We start from the raw sequence: 21,011 nt of genomic DNA, 5'->3' as shown, positions 1-21,011 counted from the left end.
AAAATGTTACAAAAAAATAAGATAAAGGACTTGTAGTGTAATTTTGCCAAAAAAAAAAGTGATTTTTATTGCCATAAACAAGCACAACTATAAAATGTTGATGAAATTCTTGTCGCTCTTACTGGTCACCAGAATCACATAGCTCTCTCTGAATCTCATCATTCGATTTCACCATTTCATCATTTATTGTCAAAGTTCAAACCAATATTCAGGTACTTCAACTTATATTTGCAACTTGTATGAACAAATTTTTAGGGTTTAAGTATTTCTTTAGCTATATGATTTTGGATCTGAACCCCATTTTAACTTAGTTACTTGTCAATTCTGAATTTTCCTTCATCAATATATCTTTTAAAAGTTTGCATCTTTAGTTATATATATTTTTTTGACAAGCGCATCTTTAGCTATCTGATTTTTCAGCTAATTATTTACCAATTTGATGAAGTATGTGTATGGTTTTAAATTGCGGTTGCCAATGCGGTTGCCAATGCGGTTGATGTGATGCACATTGCGGCTGTTGCGGCTTGAAATGATTTTTCATTTTCACAACATATACCAAGTTGCACCACCACTATTGCACTACTACTACACTATCTATCGACTATAGTAGAGTTTCAGTTTGCTCTGTAAATACTGATTGTGAGAAGCTTAAGTACAACAATGTTGAGAGATCGTTAAAAATAAGATTTTTTTTTATTAAATCTGATTATCTGAGGGTATTTTGGGATTTGGGGTTCTGAAATTTTAGTTTTTGGTGAGAAAATTTAAACGAACATGCTCAAAATTGTCCAATGCGACTGCGTTGCAACCATACATGTGATTAAAGATCACACCGTAATTGCGGTGCGATGTGGTTGCGGCCACAATTGCAGATGCAGACTGCAAATTTGAAACCATAAGCGATCATTGCAAATGTCTGTCTATTTTTGCTCCCTTTTTCAATGTGTGCCACAGTCAGTTTTCGTTGATATGCTGTAGTATGATAATATCATATGCTAATAAAAAATTAATGCAATGATATAGTAATGATTTGATCCTTTAATGTATAAGTCATGAATTAATATTTCTTCAATTTCAAGTTTTACGTGTGTCAAGAAGAACTTTGAGTATTGGTCTTTAGATTCGGATACAACCCTTTGTCTTATTATTATTTTTAAAATGCAACCAGTTCTGATACAACCCGGGGTGCTCTTTTTTAAAATTCGGTTCTTGTTAACCGAATTTGAACTAGAAAAAACTTGGGTTTCTACGAACCGAAGTTTTTATCAAGGGCAAAATTGGATATTTTTGGTATAAAAAATATGCTGGGCCATTGAGGTCAATACAGTAAAGCCCAAATTAAAAACTGGGCCATTGAGGTCATCCAGTAAAGCCCAAATTATGTATAGAAACCCTAAATTGAAGATACAAACATTTGTTACATGCTGCCGCCGCCACTTCTGTCTAAAAGCTCACTTCTTCTAAACTCTGCGCTTTCTGCATATCATGCTGCAGTTTTCTTTTCATTGTCAATCTACGTTACGTTCAAGAGAGTGAAAATCTACGTTCAAAAATTGAACAATCACAGTAAATTTTGATAAATTACATGTATCCTTTTCTTTTCATTGGCAACTGATTTAATGAGCAGAAAGGATACCTGTAATTTATCGGGTGATTGAGCAACTTTTTGATCGTAGATTTCCATTCTCTTGGACATTTTGTACCAGTCTAAATTCAGCACTAGAAATCTGGGGCAAATAGAAATTATATTTGCAACTTCTATGAACAAATATTTAGGGTTTATGTATTTCTTTAGCTATATGATTTTTGATCTGAAATCCATTTACCTTAATAAGTTGTCAATTGTGAATTTTCCTTCATCAATATATGTTTTAAAAGTTTGCATCTTTAGCTATATGGTGATTCATTTTTCAGCTGATTATTTACCAATTTGATGAAGTGTATGGTTTTAAATTGCTGTTGATGCGATGCACATCGTGGCTGTTGCAGATTGAAAATGATTTTTCATCATTTTCATTTTCACAACATATTACAACTTTTTTAATCGATAGTTATTATTACATTGAATAGGTCCATTCTGTGGCGCTGCTGGATGCTTTAGATGAATAAAACAGGAAGAGGAGGAAAAAGAAAGCTTACGATGAGCATCTATTTGAGTCGATTATTTCCAAGAAGTAATTCAAGTTTATTCTTATGTAATGGAAAGGCCTTGCAATCTAAAGTTTTACGTTTAGGGAAAGAAATGTTCATGGTGGATGCAGGACCTGGGACCCCTAGAAATTGTATGCAAGAAGAGCTTACAAAGTTACAAGAGTGCCAATCAACTGAGCCACTAGGTTTGAGAATAAGGTGGGATTCCTGGATCAGGTGGCCGGTGAATCACAGATCAGAAAGAAGAATTTGGAGAGGTTATTCGTCGATCTAGTGGCCGGTGTATCAATGATCAAAGAGCGAGCAGCTGCCAGGTTTAATGATTTGGTGGGATCCACAGATGCAGTTGCTGGTGAACCGCGTCTTCTTCTTCCACGAAGATTCAGACAAAACTGATCATGGATCCAACTAAACAAGATTTGGCAAACAAATAAAAAGGTAAAAGGCTTTATTATTGATAAAGTCAAAGGGGAGGTTATTGAGTAGCCATTGCGGGTTTCATTACTTCCTTCCATTCCGTTCTTACAACCAAAAGAGAACGAGGAGGATATCAAATGACCAATTCACCATTGAGAACATTAACCCCAAAACGAATAATATTGTGGTGTTCTAACAGAGACAGATCACACAATAACTTGGTGTTCTAATAATTTAGGTTAATATTGGTGAAGTCATTGTTTCTTGAACTCGATCAGAATTTTGTTTGTTTCCTATGTTTTTTGTAGTGGTTCGTAGAATCTTGTTATTCCCATTGCATCTTATTATAATCACAGATAATGACTGTGGAATCACACAGGGTCCTATTTTTGTTTCATTGTTATTGTTATCGCCTTTTCTGCCATTGCCCAAAATCTTACTGTATGTATTGTTATCGCCTTTTAAGTATGTGATTCTGGTAGGTATTGTGGATTAGCAGGACCTAGGGCACCATCTTCACTGTCTTCCTTAACCTGAATCACGAATTGTAGTTTGTCACGCCGTCTCCATTTATTCATTCAATTCCCTTATAGTTTTCAACTGCCTCAGCCTCTCTTGTTCAAGGCTCTCTTACATATTTTCCCTCATGGATAACAGTCCCTCAAGGCTCAAATCCACATACCAAAATCGCCATATGCATGTCCGTGCCTCGTGTTTAAACCATCTAAGCCCTAAGATATAGGTCTAACTCTTGGAAGCGTTGAAACCGGAATGGTGGGGCACTACAAGATGGAGCAAGAACGTCGTTGATGTCATTTTAATTTTTGATGGAAAGTTGATATCATTTGTTACTTACTCCTACTATGTTCAACACATTCTGTTACAAAATATCAATATTGGGACCTAATTATTGTGATTGAGAAAGAAATATAAGAACTAGATTTAAGCAATTGAAAGTCTACAATTTCAATATCAATATTGGGACCTAGTTTTTTATTGATGAATAATTTTTTATTTGATGGGTTTGTTTGACATCACATATCAGAGTTATACTACAAAGTTTTTATTTGATTTTCAAATGTATACCAAAGGTATTCACATATAATTTTTTGCTGTGGTGATCAATGCATTTTCTCACATCAATGTTTCTTAGTTAATGCTTGCTAGTTGCTAGTATAGGTTCATATGCTTAGGTTCAAAATTCTAACAGCATTAGCATCACTCTCTGTAAGTAGAAGTTTGTGATATTTACTCATCCTTACAATTACATGGTGACTCAATGGAGGCTGGTATATTAGTGTTCAAAACTCAATTATCTATTTTCCTTTGTTTTTTTGAATCAACACCGTCCAAGTCACTATTTCAACCGTAAAGATATAGAGGATTTTGAACGTCTAGATGACAATGTTAGTTATAAAAATGTTTACGATTTTTAAGCATCAGTTCATCATAAAGTCCATATTACCATAACAATTTTTCTTAAAAATAAAAGGTGAAAAATAAAACTTGATTAATTTCTAGTATCTTTTTATTTGGTCAACTTGATTTGTGACACGACAGACAATTTTTTTTTAGTGCATATAGGGTCAACTCTCATTAGTTCCAACACCCACTTATTTTACCTTACTTTTCCCTCAAGCAACTATTTCATTTTAATAGCAACAATGTTTTCCACAACTCACTTATATGATTTTCTTATATATCATCTTCAACGAAACCTTCACTCTCTTATTACTTTTGTTAGACACATCCCATCTCAAATAATCTAATCATAAATTATTATTTTACATCATATTCTTTAACCTACTTTCAACCTAATTATAGCTTAAAGCCTTAAAATAAACCCATTTAACAAAATGAGGTAGTCACTTATTGAAAGTTATTTGTTTATTATATAGATAGATAATTGTATTAAGTCACATATCTAATAGTTGCGGAATATTTAAGTGCTTTAGTTTAATCAATCTTTTTACTATTTGAGAGTTTTTTTTCCTTAAGTTTTGAACCTCCTCAATACTATTTGAAAGGTGCATTTAACCCTACTAATAGAAATTTAAGAAAGGTAAATCCATGACTTAATGGGCTCTGTTGGCATGGGTGCTATTGTGTCAACTATGGTTGAATTGATGTATTTTATTTTTATTTAATTAATAATCATATGATTGAATGTTTTTTCTTTAAACCATTCCAAAAGGTGAAAATATTGCACACTTATGATAGAATATTTGACTTATATATTTTGGTGCATATACTAGGCTATCTAGGATTTAATTTATCCTAATTTTTGGCTGTGGACCATTTTCGGTTAACAATTTAGGATCTATTTAACGCGTAAAATATAAGTATCAGATAAAACAATACAATATACAACAATGAATTAAGCTTTTTAATAGACCCATATCCATTAATTAGTGTGATTTTAGGTGCAAATAAATAAACCCATATCAATCAATTTGACATATCTTATGTCCCATTGTGAAGGTTAATTACGAGTTAGATATAATTTCAATAAAGAATTTTAAGTTTTCACATAGATGTGTCATTTCATCCAAACAGTTTTTAAATTTAATTTTTAATCTAGTGTAGTCATATTTTTTATTTTGAAAATGAGGGAGAAACAAACTTTTGTGGTCCTATATACTACTATTGAAAAACAACAAAAACATGGTTAAGTTGAGATAAAATAACGGCAGCATTTGTTGAATATAGCTTGAGAATTCAATTTAGCAAGGAAAATTCAAGCTACTAGTACCATCATTACATTTTTTCTTTTGAATTGAAGTATTAATTTCAATGTATATAAACCTTATTGATAATAACTACTACTAACATTTATATTTTAATGGTTTTGGAGTGTATATTTTTGAAACCATTCCCACAGCAAAATGATTTAGGCTTGAAATATGGGGGGTTAAAAAAAAATTGGGCGCACAAGTCATCTGGGGGTGCGTGAAAAATTTTGGGGGGTGCGCTAGAAATTTGGGGGTGCGCGAGAAATTGGGGGGTGCATGAGAAATTGTGGGGGGGGGTGCACGAGAAATTTGGGGGGTGCGTGAGTAATTTGGGGGGTACGTGAGAAATTTGGGGGGTGTGAGATTAGGTGTGAGTGTGTGAGTTGAGATTGGCTAGGATTATTACATGTGGATGCTCAATCTATTGGATGTTATTGACTTATGTACCATGCATAAGGATTACACTTATGTATAATAACTTCTCACCAGAATTACAGATCATTACATTTTTATTTTAATGGTTTTGGAGTGTATATTTTTGAAACCATTCCCACAGCAAAATGATTTAGGCTTGAAATATGGGGGGTTAAAAAAAAATTGGGCGCACAAGTCATCTGGGGGTGCGTGAAAAATTTTGGGGGGTGCGCTAGAAATTTGGGGGTGCGCGAGAAATTGGGGGGTGCATGAGAAATTTGGGGGGTGCACGAGAAATTTGGGGGTGCACGAGTAATTTGGGGGGTACGTGAGAAATTTGGGGGGTGTGAGATTAGGTGTGAGTGTGTGAGTTGAGATTGGCTAGGATTATTACATGTGGATGCTCAATCTATTGGATGTTATTGACTTATGTACCATGCATAAGGATTACACTTATGTATAATAACTTCTCCCCAGAATTACAGATCAATCAATGAGATACTCTTTTGCCGACAACTGTAGTCTGTATCTGAAAAAAGCTGTATTATTTCTCTTTTGCCATTATGATATATGATTCTCTCTTCCAAATTCAAAGGGTTTTGCGAGTATAAACCATAATAAGGACAAATATGCAGGTAATTAGCCAAAATAAGTGTTAATTTGTTTTAAAATAAGTTTTGTATTTTATCCAACATTAATTTTTTTTGTTTTTGACTATATTATTAATTATTAATTTATATATTCAACATTTACTCTTTTGTTCTGGACTAGACTAATGCTAGTCCACCTAGACCCTCACAAAGTCCACATGGCTTGCTCAATCACCTCCATGTCAGCATGGCACAACCTCTCCACCAAGATAGGGTAAAATTACTACTCTACCCACTATCTAAGGGTGATATCTTGGCAGTCCCTCTTAATGGGCCTTGGCTAGTCCAGCCCACTAAGAGGACCTTTGGCCCAGAGCTGGGGGCTATAAATACTCTCCCTCTTGGGAGAGCAAGGTAGACACTATTCATTATTGCAATTACTCTCTCTCTCTAACTTCTCTCTAGTATCTCTTTTGCTCTCTATCCTTACTGACTTAGGCATCGGAGCACCTGCAGGTACAACCCCCCCCTCCGTGGATCATCTGCTCGGATTACTGCCTACCACCTGCTCAACGGACCTCCAGCTGGCCTTCTACCTGTTCTGATCAACAGTTAAGATCAGTGGCGCCGACTGTGGGGATCTGAGTTCTCCCCTTCTTTGTTTCGAGCAAGTAAACCAAAGAACAAAACCAATCAATCACTTTTTCATCATGGCCAGTGCATCTCATTTCAACAATGACGTTGAGGACGCTGCTCCTCCTTCTTCTCCCCGTCTGTCTCCTGTTCTCATCACTGACCTCCAGGCCCTCCCCGAGTCTTACCCTAGAGACGGGCAGGAAACTTCCTGGACTTCTGAGGACGGCGACCTGGTCGTCTTGACTGAGAAGCAGGCAGGGAAGCGCCCTCAGTCCGAGCAGGGCAGATCAGCAGAAACCGACTTGTCCACTGCTTCAGTTACCAATGCTGAACTAGCAGCACTCATAGCTGCCCTAAAGCAAACCACCGAAGCTCTCCAGGGCCAGAATCGCCGAATGGACGAGCAGAATATGAGACTTGATCGCTTGGAAAGGAACCAGCGATTCTCAAGGAATAACTCTCCCCCGAGGAGAGCTCCTACTTCTCCATCCCCTCCTCGTCAGGAAACTGTCAGACAACGACGACCTGCCCTTGAGAGGATCGAGCAACCTGGCAGGAAAAGAGACCATGTCTCCCCTACCCGCGAGGGTATATCATCTCCGAATGTGAAGAAAGGAAAAATTGTGGACCGAACACCTCCTCGTCGTCATTCTCCCCAGGGACTCAGCTTGATGACCAAACAAGGGCAGCCAGTAAGCCGCAGCCATCACACTGACCAATTCTCCAGGAGCCCAACTCCTGATCGTGAGGCCTCACCTCCCCTAAACTCACATGAGAGTGACGAGGATGATCCCCGCTGCCCTTTATCTCACGACATACTTCAAGCACTCGTTCCAAAGGGATGTGAGCGACCTCCTCCTCTCCCAGCTTACGATGGACTTTCTGACCCAGATGAACACATCGCATCAGTTAATGCTACCCTGAACTTCTTGAGGGTCAGTGGAGCAATTAGATGCAGAATATTTCCAACTACTCTGAGAAAGGGAGCTATGGCTTGGTACCACAGCCTAGCTCCTCGCTCCATAACCTCATGGATGGATCTGTCCGACCAATTCCGCAGGCACTTCACTGCTTCCCGCAAGCAACCAAAGACCGAAGCAGTCCTGGACGCCATCTTCCAAGCTGATAATGAATCTCTCCGCAGTTTCATAGAAAGGTTCAACAAAGAAGCCGTCCAGGTAGAAACAACTGATGATATGAAGAAATACCTGCTCCAGAGGGGCCTTAGGCCAAACAGTGACTTTGCAAAAGCCGTTGGCATCGAAAAACCGCGCACCTTTGGCGACCTCCTTCTCAAATCTCAACCCTACATCCAATATGAAGAGCAACAAGCTGCAGATGCTGCCCGTTATGGGCGAGCAGGAAACAATCAACCTGCTCCTCGTTCAAATGCTGAACAGTCCAGCCGAGGAGGAGGAAGGCGAAGAGGCGAAAGGCCTAGGGAACCCCGTGGACCTCCCAGCACGTTCAGCAACTATACTCCCCTTAGCAAATCCCAGGAAGAAATTTGGAAAGAGTGCAACTCAGCTGAGTTCACTAAAGCAGGAATTAAATTTCCAAGACAACAACCCACAAAGCCTGGCCAAGACAAGAGCAGGTACTGCAAGTATCACAAAGGTTACGGCCATCTGACTGACGATTGCATACAACTTAAAGACGCCATTGAAATTCTGATTAGAAATGGGCAAATCAAACAATACGTGAAGAGGGGCAATGCTCCCCGGGCAGAAGCTGCTGAGACCAGCAACACTGAAGAAGCTGCACCAGAAAAATCCGGGCACAAACCAGTTGCCCTTGCCATCTCCAGAACTGAAGACTTCTTTGTCCCTGACTACTTGGACGACACCTATGTTGCCCCCACGCTGAGCAAATGGGACGCACTTGCTCACGCTATGGTTATCTCTGGTGGAGGTTTTGACAAACAGACTGTGGGGTCCATCAAGAGAAAATTTGAAGAATTGATAGATGGCTCCTCCAACCTGAGCGCAACTCTAGATAAACCTAAAGGGCAATCAAAGCCCTTAGCCTTCTACATGGAAGAGCTGCCCGGTGGAACTGCAAACTCCCAGATACCCCTGCTCATCAGAGTGGACATGGCAAATATGGACGTCCGCAGGGTACTGGTCGACCAAGGAAGCTCATGTGATATCATGTATTCCCAACTTTTCAAGACTCTGCAACTAGATGAAACCTACCTCACTCCTTATTTTGGATCTGATCTCTCCGGATTTAATGGAGCAACAACCAAGCCATGGGGCTATGTAGACCTGCTAGTCACCGTTGGCTCTGAAGAAACTGCAAAAACGATCAAAGTGAAATTCCTGGTAGTAGACTGCCCTTCTCTCTACCAGTGCATCCTAGGCAGAACAGCTATTGCTGACCTAATGGCTGTCCCTTCAACCGCCCACCTCAAGATGAAGTATTATACTCATAAAGGCCAAGTTGCGACACTGCATGGAGACATTGAAGCTGCAAGGAGAGTCTTCAATGCATCCTCCAAAGGAAATGAATATATCGGGCAGCTCCCCGAGTCCAAGAAGTCCAAGGCAACAACTTCCCTGCCCTTGCCAGAAATCAGCTCCATCGACCTCGACAGCCGCTTTTCCAAACAGGAAAACAAAGATGAGAAGAAGCTCCGCAAGGAGAAGAAGGAAGACGACGAGGCAAGCCAAGAGCACCGTCGTCCAGTTCCAGACGGCGAGTTCGAGCTGATGCCCTTTGGAGAAGACCCGGGCAGGGCAGTGAAGATTGGGACCGGGCTCCCCGAACTTGCTAGGAAGCAACTTGAAGCCTGCTTGAAGGAAAATGCTGATCTGTTCGCCTGGCACGCTTCCGAGATGCCCGGCTTGGACCCTAACATAGCATGTCACCAGCTGACTATTGATCCCACTGCACTTCCCATTGTACAACGTAGGCGTAGGCAGTCTCCTGAGAAATCGGAGGCTGCAGAAAAATGTGTAAAAGACCTCCTAGAGGCAAATTTTATTTCGGAGGCCAGGTATACAACCTGGCTGTCCAACGTTGTACTCGTCAAAAAATCTAATGGAAAGTGGAGGATGTGTTGCGACTATACCGATCTTAACAGGGCTTGCCCTAAAGACTCTTATCCCTTACCTTGCATTGATAGACTTGTTGATAACTCTTCTGGCTTTAAATTATTGTCTTTTATGGATGCTTATTCAGGTTATAACCAAATTCCAATGGCAGTAGCAGATAGAGAAAAAACAGCTTTCATGACCGAGTCGGGCAACTATTACTACAACGTAATGCCCTTCGGTCTCAAAAATGCAGGAGCTACATACCAGCGAATGATGAACAAAGTCTTCCGAGGACAAATAGGAGACATGCTCGAGGTATACATGGACGACATGATCGTAAAATCCCCCGAGGAACTCGACCATGTCGTGCACCTTCGAAAGGTGTTCGAGCAGGCCAGGAAATACAACATGAGATTCAACCCAGAGAAGTGCACCTTCGGGGTCCGAGCAGGTAAATTCCTGGGATTTTACCTAACCGAGCGAGGAATTGAAGCCAACCCTGACAAGTGCAGAGCTTTTGCCGAGCTCCCCACTCCGAGCGATAAGAAGTCCATACAAACTCTTAATGGAATGCTAACATCGCTTTCCAGATTTGTATCCAAATCAGCACAACATGCACTCCCCTTTTTCAAACTACTAAAGAAAGAAGCAGTCTTCGAATGGACAGATGAATGCGAGCAAGCTCTCCAACATCTGAAAAAGGCCTTGTCAGAGCCACCTGTCCTCTCACGACCAAGTGACGAGGAGGTATTATACCTGTACCTTTCCGTCGCCTCAGAGGCTGTAAGTGCAGCTCTTATTCGTGAGACAAACGAAGGGCAGAAACCAGTATACTTTACGAGTAAAGCCTTGCAGGGTCCTGAACTAAGATACCAACAAATTGAAAAAATAGCCCTTGCACTAGTTTATGCTGCAAGGAGACTAAGACATTATTTCTTGGCCCATACAATTGTGGTCCGAACAGACCAACCAATCAAGTCTTTGCTTGGCCGACCAGATATGGCGGGCAGGATGCTCAAATGGTCCCTCGAACTCTCAGAATTCGACATTCGTTACGAAAGCAGAAAAGCTCTAAAAGCCCAAGTCCTAGCAGACTTCGTCGCAGAGATGACGAGCTCCTCCCCTACAGTGGACGGAGCAGATAAATGGACAATCTTTGTAGACGGAGCATCAAGCGCTACAGGAGCAGGTGCAGGCATCATTCTTGAAAATGAGAATGGCTTACTAATCGAGGTCTCCCTAGCACTATCCTTCCCAACTTCAAACAACCAAGCGGAGTATGAAGCATTCCTCGCTGGACTACGTTTGGCCGAGGACTTGCAAGCCAAGGAGATAAAAATATACACAGATTCGCAACTGGTCGCCTCACAGGTGCTAGGAGAGTATCAGACCAAAAATGATAACCTCTCTGAATACCTAGTGCTATTAAAGGAAAAAATCACCAAGTTCAACTCTGTTGAAATATTACACGTTCCCCGCGAGCATAACAAAAGGGCAGATATCCTGTCCAAGCTGGCAAGCACAAAAAGGAAAGGCGGAAACAAATCTGTCATCCAAGAAATACTCCCTCGACCAAGCATAGAAAAACCAAGCAAGGTTGTGGACATAAACGTCATTGGCGACAAAGACTACTGGATGACTCCAGTATACAACTTCCTCGAGCACGGAACTCTCCCTGACGACCAGAAACAAGCAGCTATAGTCAGACGAAGAGCCTGCTCCTATGTCATCCTTGATGGAAAATTATACAGGAGAGGATTTTCCATTCCTCTCCTAAAATGTGTGGACGAGGACACAGCAGATTACATCCTGCGCGAAGTCCATGAGGGCATTAACGCCCAACACCTGGGAGGAAGGTCACTTGCCAGGAAAGCTCTACGAGCAGGGTACTATTGGCCTACTATGCAACAGGACGCCAAAGACCACGTAAAAAAATGTGACAAATGCCAAAGGCATGGGGATATGCACTTAGCTCCCCCTCGAGAACTAAAATCTTTGTCTTCCCCCTGGCCCTTCGCCTGGTGGGGCATGGACTTACTTGGTCCTTTTACCAAAGGACTTTATCAAAATCGCTACCTAATAGTAGCAGTGGACTACTTCACGAAGTGGGTGGAAGCCGAACCCCTCTCCGACATCACATCACTCAGGGTCCTGCGCTTCTTCAAAAGAAATGTGCTAGCTAGATTCGGAATACCACAGGTGGTAGTCACAGACAACGGAACACAGTTTACAGACAAAGATTTTCAAGCATTCCTTGTTGCCCTGGGCACCAAGCAGCACTTCACATCGGTCGAGCACCCCCAAACCAACGGGCAAGCTGAAGCAGCCAACAGAGTGATCCTAAGAGGGTTACGAAGAAGACTTGACCAAAACAAAAAGAAATGGGTCGAAGAGCTTGACAATGTACTCTGGGCCTATCGAACAACCCCACACTCCACAACTGGAGAAACCCCCTTCCGAATGGTATATGGAACGGAGGCAGTTATCCCCGTAGAGATTGGGGAACCATCTCGTCGGACTGAGCAGCCTCTTGACGAGGAGCAAAACGATGAAGCACTTCGAGAGGAGCTTGACCTCGTCGAAGAAATTCGAACAGGAGCTTCCTTAAAGGAGGCCACCCTGAAGCAGAAAATAGCTGCCCGTCATGACACCAAAGTCATCAAAAGAGAATTCGAGGTGGGCAGCCTCGTTCTAAGACGCAATGCAGACTCCCAGGATGGCAAACTTGCACCCAATTTGGAAGGACCATACCGCGTCATTGACAAAACAGAAAATGGTGCATACTATCTCGAGGACCTTCGAGGAAAGAAACTTCCTCGACCTTGGAATGCCCAGAAATTGAAACAATATTACAGCTAAGTTATTGCCACACTAAAAGGCTGCTCGCACTTCAGAACACAACGAATCGAGCACCTTAAACAACGGAGGGCACCATGGCACACGTGCTCATCTAAAACCATAGTAGGGGAACTAATTCACCATAAGGGAAATGGAACTCCTACTAGACGAGGATAACTCTCGAAACGAGCCCATCGTCCCCGTGCCACGACCTAGCACCCAGCTCGCGATGGGAGGTTCAGGTTGCGAAGAAGGGTACACTAGCGTGCTTGTATTCGCGTAACTTAGAAACAACTCTAAGTGCTTATACAGTTCCCCAAACTGTTTAAGTCAAAACAGAGGAGACTACCCTCAATAAAACATGCTCAGTATCAAGCAGGGGAAACCCCCCGGCAAAATAACAACGAGCGCAGCATTCATACATGCAAAAATATGATAAGTATACAAAACAGGCAAAACTTAGCACACCAACTTGCTCGAATGGGCATACCAGCATGCCCAGACGAGCACCTCAATAACGGGGAAATAAGCTCCCCGGCACGAAGTTTAAACAACAAATTTCGTTAAGTTAAAAATGGGGACAAGCTCCCCGGCTCAGATTTTGAGCAAGAAATTAGCATAAAATTTGGCTAAGTTAAAGGTAGGGACCGGACCTCCCCGGTTGGAATTTTAAACAATGAAATTCCGTCAAAAATGTTCTAAGTTATTAGACGGGGAGGCTCCCCGGTTGGAATTTCAAACAACGAAATTTCTCCAAAATTTGCTAAGTTAAAAAGACGGGGAAGCTCCCCGGTTGAAATTATAAACAACGAAAGTTTGTAAAATTTTCTAAGTTAAAAAAGGAGGAAACATACACGCGAGCAGAAAATGTAAACATACATGCGAGCAGATATAGACGAGCAGTTATAAAGAAGCATAGATAAATAAAACGGGCACCTGCCCGGAATTGTCATAAAAATCGTACGGGGACAAAAGCCCACTTGTTCCAATATTACAAACCATGGCTCAAAGGCCCCAAAATTCAAAAAGACAAAATAAACTACAAAGGCCGGGGACATCTACTCCTCGCACCTATCCTCCTGCTCATGCCCGTCGGCTTGCTCGTCTTCTTGACCCTCCTCGAACGCCACATCAACATCATCCTCTTCCTCATCAGAGTCGGCCAGACCTGCTGGGATAACAATCTGCCCATCCTTGACCTGCCCGTTCACATGCATTCCCCGGGTCACCAATTCCACGTCAGGATTAAGGCACTGGATTTGCTGCACGGCATTCCCAAAGGCATACTCAGTGCCCTCTACAAGGTCATGAGACAGCTGAGCTATCACCCTGACCAAGTCTGCTCGGCTGATCAACCCCTCGGCAGCCTTGTGCTCGTTCTCGCCCGGCGCCATAGCAGCAGTGAGCCTTGCAATCTCAACCCGAGCAGCTTCCAACTCCTCTCCCCTTTAACGGTGCTCATCCAGCTGGTCACCCCAGTGTTGTTGCTTCTCCTTGAGGTCATCCACAGCAATTTTGAGCTGGTTGATCCGACCTTTCGCCCGCTCGTGCCTGGCCTGGGCAATGTTCAGCTGCCCGACTAAGGATTCTCGCTCGTCACCAAGGACAAGGGAGCTCGAAATCATCCGCACCAGGGCAGCCATGTCACGAGCATGCTGCTGCTTACGGACCTCAGGCTCTTGGTTGAGAATAGCAGCCCTTTCAGATTCAAAGACCTCCGGAGGATACTTCTCAAAAAATTTGTCCACGGTAAAGCACCGAGGAACTGGAAATTTGCTACATGCACCCATGCCCGCCTCATCAACCGGGGAATCTTCTTCTCTTATCCTCTTTGCTGGAGGAGGCCGGGGAGCTGAGGAGGGGGTGTCCGCCGAGGTCCCAATAACCTGCACGGAGGGGGTCCCTGGTCTCACTTCCTGGGAAGCTCTGGCAACAACCTTCTTCTTCCCTCGGCCAGACCTGCTCGCCTTCTCATCCTGCTTGGCCTTCAGCATGCGCTCGGCAATAGATTCCATTTCGTCTGAAAATAAATAACGAGCACATTAGTAAAGGACGAGGAATACATACCAAAATAACAGAAAATTTTTCTAAGTTAAAAGGAAAGAAAGCAATACCCAAGCACAGTTTAACCTCCCCGGCATTTTTGCACTTAAGGAGGGTCCTAGTATTAATAAAACGAGGAGAGGCCTTAGGCTCCCCGCGTTCATCTCTTATGGTAACTCCCTTACGAGTCGTCCAGACCCCGGGAGTAAAACCGGCCACAAAGGTTTTCAGACTTTCGAAGGCAGCCATGTCCTCGGGAGACAAGTCTGCGTCCCCGGTTGTATATTCCTTGGGCTCCTTCAGGAAATGGGTGTACGACCAGCTTAACGGGAACTTAGGGACTGCCCGAAATATAACTTGCCCGTTGGCATCCTTGCGAGCAACACCTTGCTCGTCCCTATCTTCCTCCAGCTCCAGTAAACTCTCCCGGGCAGATGGAGACTCTGGACGGACAACAAAGTACCTCTCCTTGAAATCCTTAACGGAATCCACAAACATTTTGAATAATTTAACATCCTCGTGATGCTTTAATGAAACCCAATTCTGACGAGGTGCTCGCCCAACCTCCCTCGTCGGCTTACGTTGAATTTTGAAGATTCTAAAGAAAAGGGGAAGAGTGGGAAGAACGCCTTTATACGTACAGAGGTGCTCGAACCCCATAATAAAAGACCACGAGTTTGGATGCAGCTGCGACGGAGCCACCTGCAAGGCTTTAAGCACGCTGGCCGCAAAGGGGCTGAACGGCAACCTGAGCCCCATCTCCTTAAATACAAATTCGTACATAGCGAAATCATGCCCGTCAAATGACGAGCACACCCGTTCACCCTCCCCGGGTATACGGGTCGACCAATTTTGAAGCCCGTCTGCTCTCTGCTGCTCGACGGTCATATATAATCTTGGATCCTGGAAACTAAGCGCCGAGGCTATTCCCCGGGGTTCTGGAGCAACCCAATCCAGCGCAGGATCGGTTATGCAGTCGACCAATGTATACTTCTCCGCACCCTGGCTTTCCACAACCTCCTCGGACTCTGACATTTTACAACCTGAAATGCAGCAAGAACAAAGTGAATTCGATGATCAAATCCACCCTTTCACCGCAATTCAAGTGAAAGGGCGCAGGATAGGACGAGGACGCTGTCCCCGACCAAAGCCCTTTTCAAATGGCAATCAAAATCGTTTCCGAGGAGGATAAGGCAAATAAAGACGGGGAGATAAGCTCCCCGACATGAAATTTAAACAACAAATTTCGTGAAATTTTCTCTAAGATAAAGACGGGGAGGTAAGCTCCCCGGCATGAAATTTTGACAACAAATTTCATGTAAAAATTTCTAAGTTAAAAACGGGGAGGTAAGCTCCCCGGCATGAAGTTTAAACAACAAATTTCATGTAAAAATTTCTAAGTTAAAAACGGGGAGGTAAGCTCCCCGGCATGAAGTTTAAATAGCAAATTTCATGCAAAATTTTCTAAGTTAAAAAGGGGGGAGATAGGCTCCCCGTCACGAAGTCAAACTATCTAAAGTTTCAAACGGGGAGATAGGCTCCCCGGCTCTTAATAAACTATCCAAAGTTTCAAACGGGGAGATAGGCTCCCCGTCACTTAAACAAACTATCTAAAGTTTCAAACGGGGAGATAGGCTCCCCGGCTCTTAATAAACTATCCAAAGTTTGAAACGGGGAGATAGGCTCCCCGTCACTAGTCGTCTAATCTAAAGTTTCAAAAGGGAGGAAAGCTCCCCGACACTAAAGTTTCAAAAGATTTTTTTTTATTAAATTTGATTATCTGAGGGTATTTTGGGATTTGGGGTTCTGAAATTTTAGTTTTTGGTGAGAAAATTTAAACGAACATGCTCAAAATTGTCCAATGCGACTGCGTTGCAACCATACATGTGATTAAAGATCACACCGTAATTGCGGTGCGATGTGGTTGCGGCCACAATTGCAGATGCAGACTGCAAATTTGAAACCATAAGCGATCATTGCAAATGTCTGTCTATTTTTGCTCCCTTTTTCAATGTGTGCCACAGTCAGTTTTCGTTGATATGCTGTAGTATGATAATATCATATGCTAATAAAAAATTAATGCAATGATATAGTAATGATTTGATCCTTTAATGTATAAGTCATGAATTAATATTTCTTCAATTTCAAGTTTTACGTGTGTCAAGAAGAACTTTGAGTATTGGTCTTTAGATTCGGATACAACCCTTTGTCTTATTATTATTTTTAAAATGCAACCAGTTCTGATACAACCCGGGGTGCTCTTTTTTAAAATTCGGTTCTTGTTAACCGAATTTGAACTAGAAAAAACTTGGGTTTCTACGAACCGAAGTTTTTATCAAGGGCAAAATTGGATATTTTTGGTATAAAAAATATGCTGGGCCATTGAGGTCAATACAGTAAAGCCCAAATTAAAAACTGGGCCATTGAGGTCATCCAGTAAAGCCCAAATTATGTATAGAAACCCTAAATTGAAGATACAAACATTTGTTACATGCTGCCGCCGCCACTTCTGTCTAAAAGCTCACTTCTTCTAAACTCTGCGCTTTCTGCATATCATGCTGCAGTTTTCTTTTCATTGTCAATCTACGTTACGTTCAAGAGAGTGAAAATCTACGTTCAAAAATTGAACAATCACAGTAAATTTTGATAAATTACATGTATCCTTTTCTTTTCATTGGCAACTGATTTAATGAGCAGAAAGGATACCTGTAATTTATCGGGTGATTGAGCAACTTTTTGATCGTAGATTTCCATTCTCTTGGACATTTTGTACCAGTCTAAATTCAGCACTAGAAATCTGGGGCAAATAGAAATTATATTTGCAACTTCTATGAACAAATATTTAGGGTTTATGTATTTCTTTAGCTATATGATTTTTGATCTGAAATCCATTTACCTTAATAAGTTGTCAATTGTGAATTTTCCTTCATCAATATATGTTTTAAAAGTTTGCATCTTTAGCTATATGGTGATTCATTTTTCAGCTGATTATTTACCAATTTGATGAAGTGTATGGTTTTAAATTGCTGTTGATGCGATGCACATCGTGGCTGTTGCAGATTGAAAATGATTTTTCATCATTTTCATTTTCACAACATATTACAACTTTTTTAATCGATAGTTATTATTACATTGAATAGGTCCATTCTGTGGCGCTGCTGGATGCTTTAGATGAATAAAACAGGAAGAGGAGGAAAAAGAAAGCTTACGATGAGCATCTATTTGAGTCGATTATTTCCAAGAAGTAATTCAAGTTTATTCTTATGTAATGGAAAGGCCTTGCAATCTAAAGTTTTACGTTTAGGGAAAGAAATGTTCATGGTGGATGCAGGACCTGGGACCCCTAGAAATTGTATGCAAGAAGAGCTTACAAAGTTACAAGAGTGCCAATCAACTGAGCCACTAGGTTTGAGAATAAGGTGGGATTCCTGGATCAGGTGGCCGGTGAATCACAGATCAGAAAGAAGAATTTGGAGAGGTTATTCGTCGATCTAGTGGCCGGTGTATCAATGATCAAAGAGCGAGCAGCTGCCAGGTTTAATGATTTGGTGGGATCCACAGATGCAGTTGCTGGTGAACCGCGTCTTCTTCTTCCACGAAGATTCAGACAAAACTGATCATGGATCCAACTAAACAAGATTTGGCAAACAAATAAAAAGGTAAAAGGCTTTATTATTGATAAAGTCAAAGGGGAGGTTATTGAGTAGCCATTGCGGGTTTCATTACTTCCTTCCATTCCGTTCTTACAACCAAAAGAGAACGAGGAGGATATCAAATGACCAATTCACCATTGAGAACATTAACCCCAAAACGAATAATATTGTGGTGTTCTAACAGAGACAGATCACACAATAACTTGGTGTTCTAATAATTTAGGTTAATATTGGTGAAGTCATTGTTTCTTGAACTCGATCAGAATTTTGTTTGTTTCCTATGTTTTTTGTAGTGGTTCGTAGAATCTTGTTATTCCCATTGCATCTTATTATAATCACAGATAATGACTGTGGAATCACACAGGGTCCTATTTTTGTTTCATTGTTATTGTTATCGCCTTTTCTGCCATTGCCCAAAATCTTACTGTATGTATTGTTATCGCCTTTTAAGTATGTGATTCTGGTAGGTATTGTGGATTAGCAGGACCTAGGGCACCATCTTCACTGTCTTCCTTAACCTGAATCACGAATTGTAGTTTGTCACGCCGTCTCCATTTATTCATTCAATTCCCTTATAGTTTTCAACTGCCTCAGCCTCTCTTGTTCAAGGCTCTCTTACATATTTTCCCTCATGGATAACAGTCCCTCAAGGCTCAAATCCACATACCAAAATCGCCATATGCATGTCCGTGCCTCGTGTTTAAACCATCTAAGCCCTAAGATATAGGTCTAACTCTTGGAAGCGTTGAAACCGGAATGGTGGGGCACTACAAGATGGAGCAAGAACGTCGTTGATGTCATTTTAATTTTTGATGGAAAGTTGATATCATTTGTTACTTACTCCTACTATGTTCAACACATTCTGTTACAAAATATCAATATTGGGACCTAATTATTGTGATTGAGAAAGAAATATAAGAACTAGATTTAAGCAATTGAAAGTCTACAATTTCAATATCAATATTGGGACCTAGTTTTTTATTGATGAATAATTTTTTATTTGATGGGTTTGTTTGACATCACATATCAGAGTTATACTACAAAGTTTTTATTTGATTTTCAAATGTATACCAAAGGTATTCACATATAATTTTTTGCTGTGGTGATCAATGCATTTTCTCACATCAATGTTTCTTAGTTAATGCTTGCTAGTTGCTAGTATAGGTTCATATGCTTAGGTTCAAAATTCTAACAGCATTAGCATCACTCTCTGTAAGTAGAAGTTTGTGATATTTACTCATCCTTACAATTACATGGTGACTCAATGGAGGCTGGTATATTAGTGTTCAAAACTCAATTATCTATTTTCCTTTGTTTTTTTGAATCAACACCGTCCAAGTCACTATTTCAACCGTAAAGATATAGAGGATTTTGAACGTCTAGATGACAATGTTAGTTATAAAAATGTTTACGATTTTTAAGCATCAGTTCATCATAAAGTCCATATTACCATAACAATTTTTCTTAAAAATAAAAGGTGAAAAATAAAACTTGATTAATTTCTAGTATCTTTTTATTTGGTCAACTTGATTTGTGACACGACAGACAATTTTTTTTTAGTGCATATAGGGTCAACTCTCATTAGTTCCAACACCCACTTATTTTACCTTACTTTTCCCTCAAGCAACTATTTCATTTTAATAGCAACAATGTTTTCCACAACTCACTTATATGATTTTCTTATATATCATCTTCAACGAAACCTTCACTCTCTTATTACTTTTGTTAGACACATCCCATCTCAAATAATCTAATCATAAATTATTATTTTACATCATATTCTTTAACCTACTTTCAACCTAATTATAGCTTAAAGCCTTAAAATAAACCCATTTAACAAAATGAGGTAGTCACTTATTGAAAGTTATTTGTTTATTATATAGATAGATAATTGTATTAAGTCACATATCTAATAGTTGCGGAATATTTAAGTGCTTTAGTTTAATCAATCTTTTTACTATTTGAGAGTTTTTTTTCCTTAAGTTTTGAACCTCCTCAATACTATTTGAAAGGTGCATTTAACCCTACTAATAGAAATTTAAGAAAGGTAAATCCATGACTTAATGGGCTCTGTTGGCATGGGTGCTATTGTGTCAACTATGGTTGAATTGATGTATTTTATTTTTATTTAATTAATAATCATATGATTGAATGTTTTTTCTTTAAACCATTCCAAAAGGTGAAAATATTGCACACTTATGATAGAATATTTGACTTATATATTTTGGTGCATATACTAGGCTATCTAGGATTTAATTTATCCTAATTTTTGGCTGTGGACCATTTTCGGTTAACAATTTAGGATCTATTTAACGCGTAAAATATAAGTATCAGATAAAACAATACAATATACAACAATGAATTAAGCTTTTTAATAGACCCATATCCATTAATTAGTGTGATTTTAGGTGCAAATAAATAAACCCATATCAATCAATTTGACATATCTTATGTCCCATTGTGAAGGTTAATTACGAGTTAGATATAATTTCAATAAAG

General features: G+C 40.6%; 2 pseudogenes; both read left to right on the top strand.

Moving 5' to 3' along the window:
- The first annotated feature begins 1,428 nt into the window (after nt 1–1,428).
- Nucleotides 1,429–2,992, top strand: LOC123919482 (annotated as a pseudogene).
- Nucleotides 2,993–17,357: 14,365 nt separating this feature from the next.
- Nucleotides 17,358–18,921, top strand: LOC123919488 (annotated as a pseudogene).
- The last annotated feature ends 2,090 nt before the right edge of the window (nt 18,922–21,011 follow it).

The sequence above is a fragment of the Trifolium pratense genome, linkage group LG4, assembly GCF_020283565.1.
Source record: "Trifolium pratense cultivar HEN17-A07 linkage group LG4, ARS_RC_1.1, whole genome shotgun sequence".
In the NCBI taxonomy this organism is placed as follows: Eukaryota; Viridiplantae; Streptophyta; class Magnoliopsida; order Fabales; family Fabaceae; genus Trifolium; species Trifolium pratense.
Note: the sequence above shows the minus strand (reverse complement) of the source record. Positions and strands in the feature narration are given on the sequence as shown.